Source organism: Diabrotica virgifera, chromosome 3, assembly GCF_917563875.1.
Source record: "Diabrotica virgifera virgifera chromosome 3, PGI_DIABVI_V3a".
In the NCBI taxonomy this organism is placed as follows: Eukaryota; Metazoa; Arthropoda; class Insecta; order Coleoptera; family Chrysomelidae; genus Diabrotica; species Diabrotica virgifera.
This window is the reverse complement of record NC_065445.1, coordinates 147044906-147057178: the sequence shown is the minus strand read 5'-3', so window position 1 is coordinate 147057178 and position 12273 is coordinate 147044906. Positions and strand designations below refer to the sequence as shown.

At 33.4% G+C, this 12273-nt stretch overlaps 1 protein-coding gene across 12 annotated transcripts in view; it reads right to left on the bottom strand.

The window, feature by feature from the left end:
• LOC114334083 (protein son of sevenless) overlaps window positions 1-12273 on the bottom strand; it is a 652420-nt gene that overhangs the window by 94398 nt on the left and 545749 nt on the right. The window lies entirely within an intron of this gene.

The following is a 12273-nucleotide window of genomic DNA, read 5'->3' as shown; positions in this document are numbered from 1 at the left end:
TGTTCTAAAATTATTTTAGCCCATAAAACACCTTTAGCCCATGGTTTAATATTTTTTGTTCAAACTTGACACACAGCTAGGGTACTTTAACTAGTCTTAAAAAGATAGTTTTCCGCTGTTACCAGGCGCGTGCTGTAGGGATATATACTTCCTTTTCCCCCTTACAATCTTCGCCACTATCGTAATAATCATTTCAGCATGTTTTTTTGATTCTTTGTTACTTTTTACATAAATATCATCCTTTTGTCTCATTGCGATAGAGTAAGTAGTTTTCAAGTTATTTGCGTTTTAATGTAATGGATTCAATAAGATTATGTATTTTAAATAATTTATAATCTTATTGAATGTAGTTTAAAGTACATAGTCTTATGGAATTCATTATCTTTAAACGTAAATAACTTGAAAACTACTTTATCACAATGAGACAAAAGGATGATATTTATGTAACAAGTAACAAGGAATGAAAAAACATGCTGAAATGATTATTACGACAGTGGCGTAGATTGTGAGGGGGAAAAGGGGGCGAAAATGAAGTATATATCCCTACAGCACGCCCCTGGTAACAGCGGAAAACTATTTTTTAAGACTAGTTAAAGTACCCTAACATGTGTAAACTGTGTGTCAAGTTTGAACAAAAAATATTAAAAGGTGCTTGAAAAATGGGGTAAAATAATTTTAGAATATTAGAATATTTGTAATAAAATACTCTGTATCTCGGTAAGGAGGAATATTTTATTTAAGTGTTTTGGGATAAATCTTCGTATTTTGTGCTAAGGTTTCTCCAGTTACGATATGGACAATTGTTAATGAAACACCCTGTATACATACCACTAAACAGCAGTAAAATTCCTGGATGTAGTCCTGTCGCCAGTAGGGGTACAACGGCCTCCTTAATTCAGATGGACTTACCCAAGTTTTCTTTATGTATTTTGACCCGTAGAACACGAATTTTTTGGTTAACATTCGATCTGGATGTCGATAAGATTGTTATAAACAAAGAACTTGAGGAATCACATAACAGCGATTTTCCGCAAAACAAAACATTTTTTTGTATTTTTTGGGCCATTCTAAGCGAAAAATGTTTTTACAAGTTTTTTCGTAGGATGCATAGTTTTCGACATAAACGCGGTTGAACTTTCAACAAATCGAAAAATTGCAATTTTTGAACCCGAATAACTTTTGATTGAAAAATAAAATAGCAATTCTGCTTACCGCATTTGAAAGTTCAAGTCAAATTCTATCGGTTTTGATGATTTTCATTGCTAAAAATTAATTTTTTTATTGTTAAACAAAGCTATAAACACATAGTGATTGAATGATGTTTTCAATGCATTTCTAATTTGAAATCGAACAAGTAGGCGCGCATACAGAATTTCTACGTACATTAAAACGCATGCATTGGGCACGGGGAACACTATGTGTTTATAGCTTTGTTTAACAAATAAAAACTTAATTTTTAGCAATGCAAATAATCAAAACCGATAGAATTTGACTTGAACTTTCAAATGCAGTAAGCAGAATTGCTATTTTATTTTTTAATCAAAAGTTATTCCGGTTCAAAAATGTCACTTTTTCGATTTTTTGAAAGTTCAAACGTGTTTACCTCGAAAAGTATGCATCCTGCGAAAAAACTAGTAAGACCATTTTTTGCTGAGAACCACCCAAAAAATACAAAAAAATGTTTTGTTTTGCCAACAATCGCTGTTATGTAACTCCTCAAGTTCTTTGTTTATAACAATCTTATCGACATCCGGATCAACTGTTACCCAAAAAATTCGTGTTCTACGGGTCAAAATACATAAAAAAATGGGTAAGTCCATCTGAATTAAGGAGGCCGTTGTACCCCCCCTGGCGACAGGACTAATGTTTATAAATTTAAAAACATATCTTTATTCTTGGATTTCCCTATTTGTCTTTTGTACAATTTTTCTATTTTTAAAAGTGTGTATTACCGTTCTACTTTTTATTTTTAATTATTGTTTTAATTTTATTATTACCTACGTGTTTTTAATTGCTATTTATTCACTACATTCCTAAAACAGGTCAAAAGATAAACCTAACCTTACAAATCCTTACATAACTACAAAGTCATTTCGTAGCTTCACGTATAACATCCCGTTATAAAGTGCCAGTTGATACATCAGATAACTCAAGAAATGTCAAGAATTAAGCAAGTATAGTAGTAGTTAAGTTAAATATGATACATCACGCCAATTCGACGATTATAACATAACTACGGGATAACTTTAAGTTATATTTAATTTTGGTGACACATAACAGGGCTGAATGTCACTCGGGATACAAATCGGTAATTTTAGAGCTCTTGTGTAATTACTAATGATAATGTTTTTTCTCCATCCCTTTCTTCCCCTCAGTTGTAACATTCAATATAGTCCATTTACTCACGGTTTTTACTGTACATTTTAAAGAACCGCTTGGATTGACATGAAATTTGGCATAGGCATAACTAACATGTCAAAGAAAAAAAGTGATATTGTGCCGATGTGTGCTTTTGCCCTGGGGGCGAGTTTCACCACTTCTCAAGAGTGAAAAAACATATGTTCAAGACAAAAATTGGTTAAGAAATGGCTGTTCAAAACAAAACAAAATAAGCACTTTGAACCGATGAAACTTACAGATCATATATAAACAATACATAATAAGTAAAGTAACTTATGAAGTGGTAACGATTAATTTCATTTGGGATGCTAATTAGGGAGTGACTTTCACGATTTCTCTTACCAAAAAATAAAAGGGACCAACATTATTTTGAGCTTAACTTACTTTTGCTGTTAGAAACGTAAAAAAAACAAAAATAAAGCTTTTTTATCTACTCTATCTCATATTATGTATATGTTTTTAAGAGATAACGGTATAGTCCTGTCGCCAGGGGGGGTACAACGGCCTCGTTAATTCAGATGGACTTACCCAAGTTTTTTTTATGTATTTTGACCCGTAGAACACGAATTTTTTGGGTAACAGTTGATCCGGATGTCGATAAGATTGTTATAGACCAAGAACTTGAGGAATCAAATAACAGCGATTTTTGGCAAAACAAAACAATATTTTGTATTTTTTGGGTCATTTTAAGCAAAAAATATTTCTAGAAGTTTTTTAGTAGGATGCACAGTTTTCGAGATAAACGCGGTTGAACTTTCAAAAAATCGAAAAACTGCAATTTTTAAACCCGAATAACTTTTGATTAAAAAATAAAATAGCAATTCTGCTTAGCACCTTTGAAAGTTCAAGTCAAATTATGTCGGTTTTGATTATTTGCATTGCTAAAAATTTATTGTGTTATTGTTAAACAAAGCTACAAACAACTAGTGCGTGAGTGATGTTTCTATGATTTCTCATTTAAAATCGAACGAGTAGGTAGAATAGGTACTAGTGCAATCAAGACTATTTCTACGTTACATGCGTTAAAACGCATGTAAAAGCACGGGAAACCCTACGTGTTTATAGCTTTGTTAAACAATAAAAAAATAAATTTTTACCAATGCAAATAATCAAAACCGATATAATTTGACTTAAACTTTCAAATGCGGTAAGCAGACTTGCTATTTTATTTTTTAATCAAAAGTTATTCGGGTTCAAAAATTGCAATTTTTCGATTTTTTTAAAGTTCAACCGCGTTTATCTCGAAAACTGTGCATCCTACGAAAAAACTTGTAGAAATATTTTTTACTTAAAATGGCCCAAAAAATACAAAATATTGTTTTGTTTTGCCAAAAATCGCTGTTATTTGATTCCTCAAGTTCTTGGTCTATAACAATCTTATCGACATCCGGATCAACTGTTACCCAAAAAATTCGTGTTCTACGGGTCAAAATACATAAAAAAAACTTGAGTAAGTCCATCTGAATTAACGAGGCCGTTGTACCCCCCCTGGCGACAGGACTAGTAGTTTTGTTTTAATTTGATTCAGAGTTGGACCACCATCTCCAGATAGCTATTTTTGCATCCCATGCGTCCTCGGTGGAGCTATGCAGTCACAACTCTAAGTGTGACTGCAGTCAGTCAGTCAGACTGCTGAGTAAAAAACTCACTAAAGATTCTAGAGATTAGAAGTAAAGATTAAGAGAGAAAAACTCACTCAAGACTAAGTGTGACTGCAGTCAGTCAGTCAGACTGCTGAGTTGTGACTGCATAGCTCCACCGAGGACGCATGGGATGCAGAAATAGCTATCTGGAGATGGTGGTCCAACTCTGAATCAAATTAAAACAAAACTGCCGTTATCTCTTTTTCATCTTTACTCAGAATTGAGTATTATAAACTGTCTTTCGGTCCTTTTCCTTGACGAAGGGAAGGTAAATGCGTGGCCAAAGTGTCCTCTATTTGCTTTCTCCTATTTTCGTCGTCTCTGTGTTTATATATTGTAAAAGCCTGAGATACAGGATACAGGCAATCATCCACAACCGAGTTTATCAAAAGTTGGAGTCAGATATTAGTAATACACAGATGGGGTTCAGAAAAGGACTAGGTACTCGAGAAGCTCTCTTCGGTTTGAATGTTCTTACACAAAGATGCCTAGACGTTAATCAAGAAGTACATGCATGTTTTATCGATTTTGAAAAAGCGTTTGACAGAGTACGCCACGATAGGCTAAGAGACATTCTTGAAAGAAAAGACATAGATAATAAAGATCTGCGAATAATTCTCAACTTATATTGGAATCAGAAAGCTAACATCAAAATAGAAAACGAGATATCAAAAGCAATAGAAATACGTAGAGGAGTAAGACAGGGATGCATTTTGTCACCACTGCTATTTAATGTATATCTCTAGTGTTAGGGCAAAAGGACTTAAGTCCATTTTTGGCCAAAATGAGTTATCTACACATTTGGTTGTAAATTGTGAAGAAGTTTGTTTTGGTAAAAAAGAATTAAGTCTATCTTAAAATTTAAGGTTTTTATTAAGACTGGTTCAACGAACATAAGTTACATCAGGCTATTTTTGTTTGAGCAAATGAACATATGTAACTTTAAATCCTTTTTACCGAATGCTATTTTTTTAGTTTTGTCCGATATCAACGACTTATGAAACTTAAGTCCTCTGTATCAATAGTCCACACATAGGTGCCGATGTAAGTGTTTATGACATAAATCTTCATGATCGTGCTAAAACACTCAGTTGTTGTTTGATAAACGCTAAAAGTTTTCTTATTCTTCTTCTGTTTCTTTTTATAGGAGCAGCTTCCTCTTATATCGGGCATGAACCAATTGCTCACCGTGGTGCAAATGAGATTGCTTCTTGTCTTTTCAAGGAAATAATGAACCTGCCACCTGAAGTCAGTAAAATAACCTTTTACTCAGATACATGTGCAGGGCAGAATAAAAATTTCCACGTAGCTGCCATATTCATGTCAGTCCTGCAAATGGGAAGCTCAATAAATGAGATCAACCATAAATTTATTATCTCTGGGCATTCACACATGGAATGCGATGTCGACCATTCCCTTATTGAAAAACAGAAAAAAAAATCGGGAATGGAAATTGCTCATCCTCATGATTGGGCAACTCTCAATAGACGCACAAAAAAAAACGTCCATTTAAGGTCACTGAATTAACTTCAGATGGCTTCTACGATTTTGCTGCTTTATTAAGGACAACGTTTGTAAAGAAGCAAAAAAATGTTGATGGAGAGTTGTTCAAATTGCAGAAATGTCGTTGGCTGCAATACAGAAAAAAATATGCTACAATATTTTATAAGAGTTCTCTGGAAGAGTCAAAAAATTTTAAGGAAATTAATTTTACTAAAAGAGGTCGACAAAGTGCAATAGAACTCAAGAAAAAGTATGATGGGTTAATACCTATAGCTCTTGAAAAACAGCAACATCTTCTAGATCTCTTACCGTTCGTACCAGAAGTATACAAAATTTTTTATCAAGAACTGCCAACTACAAGTATGATGAACGATAAGGACCCAGATTTAGAGTAGTTTGTTTCTGATGACGAATAACTTCATCATAGTTATATTATAACATAAAAACTAAATATTACTGTTATTAAAATGTAAAATTGTGTATTTAATATGATTAAAATATCAGGTCAAAAAAACTTAACTATTTTATTCTTTGATCCAAAGGACTTAAGTCAGATCAAACTTTATTATTTTACAATATTTCATTATCATTATTTCATATCAATATAATGTTATTAAAATGTAAACTTGTGTATTTAATATAATTAAAATATCTGGTCAAAAAGACTTAAGTATTTTATTCCCTGATCCAAAGGACTTAAGTCAGATCAAACTTTATTATTTTACAATATTTCATATTAAACTATATTATGTATTGTAAATAAGCTATTTTTGACCCATATGTGCTGACACAATATTTAATTAGAATAAAAATAGATTTAGCATGTTTCATCAAATCTTTAAAAATTATTTCTGCAATATTCCATTTACTGACTTAAGTCCTTTTACCCTAACGCTAGAAATATAGTGAAAGCATCCGTCAGGAAGCCCTTTTCCAAGCAAATGAAGGAATCGTAATCAATGGAGAGGTTGTAAATAATATTCGATACGCAGACGACACTGTACTAGTTGCAAGAACAGTAGAAGAATTACAACGATTACTTACAAACATAAATATTGCTTGCAACAATTATGGCATAAACATTAATATCAAAAAAACCAAGTATATGGTCTTCAGTAAAATCATGACACAACCAGCACATATTAGTATAAACGGCATTCAAATTGAAAAAGTATCAAGTTATAAATACTTGGGAACTTTAATAAACGAAACTGGAGACCAAAACAATGAAATAAAAAGAGTATCGAAATTGCCAGTGCCACCTTCATAAAGATGAGAAAATTCTTCTGCAACAGAGATATAAGCATCCCTCTACGATTAAGAATGCTAAGTGGCTACGTATTTAACACGCTATTATACGGTGTAGAGGTCTGGACTCTCAAACAGAACAAGATAAAAAATATTGAAAGTTTCGAGATGTGGTGCTACCGTCGAATGCTGAAGATAAGTTGGGTTGAAAGAATCACAAATCTTGAAGTAATACGAAGGATAGGAAGAGACCCAGAAATTTTATTAACGATAAAACGAAGAAAACTCGAGTATTTGGGTCACCTGATGAGAGGTCATAAATACGCATTACTTCAAAATATAATGCAAGGAAAAATAGAAGGAAAACGGAATCCAGGCCGTAGAAGAATGTCGTGGATGCGGAATTTGAGAGAGTGGTTTGGCTGCACCACTAATGAACTTTTTAGGTCAGCTGTAAACAAAGTCAGGGTAGCCTTGATGATTTCCAATCTCCGATAGGAGTGGCACAAGAAGAAGAAGAGATACAGGATGCAGCCAGAAAGCAGTTTATTAGCGAAAAGTCTTGGATTTAAAATATTGTTTATTATATTTTTAATTTCAATTATTCTAATTGTTTAAAAAGTAGTAAACTTTGTATCTGGGGCTTTTCGTTGTTTTCCTCGTATTATAAGTTTTTAGTTTGTGAAAACTGTCATTATAGATAGCAGTGCGTGAAGGGCTTAAAGTAATGCATATGCAATAACAAAATCTTCTTGTGAATTGCTACTCAAAGTCATTACTTCAAAAACTATCGTACAACACGTGTCTACAAACCTACTTTAGGCCCGGCGCAAATTGAACCTAAGCGAGACACAACCTGCACCGGCGGACTGCGTAGACCGTTCTGTCCTACTATCAGTTCATGAGTTCGCAGGTCTAGCTTGGGAAGGTTTGTCATCGGCGTACAGTTTTCTTGTATCGTGGGACGCGTGACTCAATTCTCAGTTGTGTTTTTGTTTGCGAGATGGACGTTGAAAAGCTGATAGAACTCGTTCGAAATTATCTCATCGTATATGATACCAGCCACGATGATTATATGAGGACGAAATTAAAAGACGAGGTATGGAAGAAGATAGGAAACGAACTGAATACGAATGGTAAATACAATTTACTGTGATAAATAAAAATATTAGTACATATATAATCAAACCCCAACACCGCTTTGTCATTAAAATTCTGCTAACTTTATTACGTACTCGTAGACAAAATAAACGGCGATACCAGATATGCCTTTACAAGAACACATTTTATTAGAAAAAAAAGTTACTTAACGACGTTCTACACCTTCGGCAAAGAATTAAGGATTTGCATGAAATTTTAGTATGTTATCTCTCTCTCTCTCTCGTTCCATCCCTCCTTGTGGAGTATTGGGCGCTTATGCGTTTCTTGGCCAAAAGTGTAAGATTGCTGTCTGGCCGGGACAGCGCATCTTCTTTTGTTTTTATTCTCTGGATAAATTGTCAACTAATTCCCTCCACTCTCTTCTATCTTTTGCTCTCTTTTTGACTTCGCCCCATCTTAGTCCAATTTTTCCGTGTTCTCTCGTTGTTGTTCTTTTCCAGCTGTTGTCTGGTCTGCCCCTCTTTCTTTTCCCCTCTGGTTGGTATTCAAGTGCTTGTCTTGCTATGCTGTTTTGGTCTTTCCTTAAAGTGTGGCCGATCCATTTCCATTTTTTTTCCTTGACTGATACGTTAGTTTGCTTTGTCCTTCCCATAGTTCTGTATTAGTTATTTTGTTTGGCCAGTATATTTTCAGGATTTTTCTTAGAGATTTGTTTACAAATGTTTGTAGTTTTTTAGTTGTATTTTCGTCCTGTTTCCATGTTTCTGTTCCATATAGCAGTATACTTTTAATGCAACTGTTAATAGCCCAGTAAATGAACGGGAAATTCGGCGATACCGTGTAATTTTCAGGGGCAACTCCGAATTGCATGAAAATTTGGATTTAGGTTCTACTTACCCTCCACTTCAAAGTTGAAATTGTGCCGTTGGTTGCTTTTACTCGGGGGGGGGGGGGGGATGACAGTCACCCCTTCTCGGGGGTGAAAAAACATACGTTCAAGATAATACAGGAAATGGATAAATTGACTGATTTTAAGCAACTTTTGTTCTATAGAGTTTTTACGTAAGTCAATACTTTTCGAGATATTTGCCATTGAAAATGTTGATTTTTCAATAAAAAAAACTACGTTTTCAGACGGTTTTTCGCAAATAACTCAAAAAGTAAATATTTTATCGAAAAAAATATTATTAGCAAAAATGTAGCTTATAAAAAGCCCAAAAAAATGGGGTATCAGTAAAGTCTAACAATCAAATAAAAACAAAGTTGTAGCTCATGAAAAATACGTTCTTATTCGTCTAATTTAAAATCGAATATTTCAAGGTGAAATCGCCGAAAAATTAAGCACTTTTCGGGAAAACCCCATTTAAACTTTTTTAAAGTGTTTATAAAAAGCTTTGTTTTAATTGTTAACAAAAGTTTTAGCATTAAAAATAAGCGAGTTACGCTCAAAATAAAGTTGGCCCTCTTTTTTTTTGTAAAAAATCATGAAAATCTCGCCGTGTTTAGCTCCCCAAATGAAATTAATCGCTACCGCTTTACAAACAATTTACTTACCTATCTATTTTTTATATGATCTATCAGTCTCACCGGTTTAAAGTGTTTATTTTTGAAAGGGTTATAATTGAGAAAGCTTGAATGGGTCACTAATCACGAGTGTATGCAAATTTTGAAGAGCCATATCTTAACCAATTTTTGTCTTACGGAGAAACAAAATGAAACTAGCATATTTATAATAGCAAAACCTACATTTTTTTAATCTTTAAGATTTTTCTTATCACTAACACATTTAAGTTATTTTGAAAAAATGAAATTTTTCAAAAATTTTTAGAAAATTTTTTTTTACTATAAAACCAAATGTTTTCAAAAATAAGCACTCCAAACCAATCAAACTTACATATCATATAAACAATACACATACAGTTAAAATAGATGGTAAAGCCAAACGATTAATTTCATTTAAGGTGCTAAATAGAGGGAGGTTTTCACATTCTTTTTTACCAAAAAAAAGGGGCCAACTTTTTTTTTCAGTGTAACTCGTTTATTTTTGATGCTGTAAACTTTTGTAAAAAACAAATAATAAGCTTTTTTCGATACTTTAAAAATGTTAATAATATTTTCCCGAAAAATGCTTCTTTCTTCGGTGATTTCGCGTTGAATTACTCGATTTGGAATTAGACGAATAAGAACTTATTTTTCATGAGCTACAACTTTGTTTCTACTCAATTTGTAGACTTTATTGGTGCACCATTTTTTTCGATAAAATATTTACTTTTTGAGTTATTTGGGAAAAACAGTCTGAAAACGTAGTTTTTTTGTCGAAAAATCAACATTTTAAATCGCGAATAACTCGAAAAGTATTGACTTACGTAAAAATTTTTATAGAACAAAAGGTGCTTAAAATAAGTCAATTTATCCATTTCCGGCATTATTTTAAACAGGCGTTTTTCACCCCCCGAGAAGGGGTAAATGTCACCCCCCGAGTAAAAGCAACCAACGGCACAAATTCAGCTTTGAAGTGGAGGGTAAGTAGAATCTAAATCCAAATTTTCATGCAATTCGGAGTTGCCCCTGGAAATTACACTCCAAAACGGTCATTTATTGATTTTAATTTTTGTTGTTTCCGATATTTCGTTTGTTTGCCAAATTCTATTTAAAGCGTTGAATGCGTGTTGCGCCTTTGTTATTCTCGTCTGTATATCCTTTTTACACCTCCCGCTCCTTTCCATGACAGATCCCAGATATGTGAACTTGTCTACCTCTTCTACTTCTTTACCGTTTATCATTATTTTATTATTTGGATGGTTATTATTTTTTAAAAGTTTAGTTTTTTCTGTGTTTATTCGAAGTCCGATCGTGTCGGAGTACTGTGCCAATTTGTCAATTTTTGCTTGCATATGATTTCGGTCTTCAGTTATCAGACAGATGTCATCTGCAAATTCGAGATCTTCTAACTGTTTGAAAAGGTTCCACCTGATGCCTGTTCGATCGTCGATTACTTTTCTTATTACCCAATCTATCATAATAAGAAATATGGTAGGGGATAGTACACAACCCTGTTTGACTCCACTTACTATGGATATTTCTTCTGTTACTTCACCTGAATGTTCTAGTTTGGCTTTGTATCCTTCGTAGAAGAGTTAATAAAGTTTATGATTTTTTGTGGTATCCCATATAATCTAAGGATTTTCCTTATCTGTGCCCTATTTACACGGTCAAAGGCCTTTTCGAAGTCGATAAAACTCACATCTATATCTTTATTCCATTCATTTGTTTGTTCCAAGATAATTCTAAGGGTGTAAATGTGATCAATAGTGGAATGGTTGGAACGGAAGCCTGCTTGGTTGTTTCTCAGTTTTTTATCTAGTTCCGGCTTCAATCTTTCCAAAATGATTTTGGTCAGCACTTTGGATGTGGCACTTAGTAGTGTTATTGCACGCCAATTGTTGCATTTGCTCAGGTCTCCTTTTTTGGGTATTTTTATAATCAATCCCTCTTTCCACCTTTGGCAATTCTTCGTCCGTCCATATTTTATTCAAAAGTGTATGTAGCATCTCTACTGACTGCTCGGTGTCTGATTTTATTATGTCAATGGGTATATTGTCGATTCCTGCGGCTTTGCCATTTTTTAGTAGTTTTAGAGTGTTTCCAATTTCTTCCATTGTAATTTCTCCAATATTCACTTCTAGCTCTGGTGATTCTACTTCATCTTCTATGATTTGAGTTATTTCATGCTTAGCATATATCTCTTCGAAGTATTCCTTCCATCTTTGTATTATTTCTTTCTCATTTTTTATTCTATTTCCTTGTTTATCCTTTACTTCTCGTATATTTTGTTGTGCTTTTCCTGTTAAGTTTCGTATGATTGTATATTGTGTTCGTAAGTCGTTTTCTTTCGCTGTTTCTTCTGATATATTTAGCATCTCATTTATATAGTTTCTTTTATCTTTTCTGGCTTGTTTTTTTACTTCTGCGTTTTTTGCCTTGTATTTTCTTTCAAGTGCCCTCTCTTCTTCCGATCCTTCCTTTTGTAGAATTTCTTCTTTGATTTCTTTAAAATATTTCCATGTTTCTTCGACTGACTCTCCAGTTTGTTGTGATACTGTTTGGTTAATTGCCAGTTTCTCACTGAATTTATTTCTTATACATTCTTGTTTTAGGGCATCAACGTTGTACTTGTTCCTTCTGCTGATTTTTTGGTTTTTATCCCTGGCTAATTTCATTTTTAGTCTCGCTTTGATTAGCATGTGGTCTGATCCCACATCAGCACCTCTTAAGCTCCTGACATCTTCCATCCAGCTTCTCCATTTATATTCATCAGTCATCATTTAAAGCATACGAAATAAGTCGGAAATTGAAATTTAGTGGAGAGATAATTTAT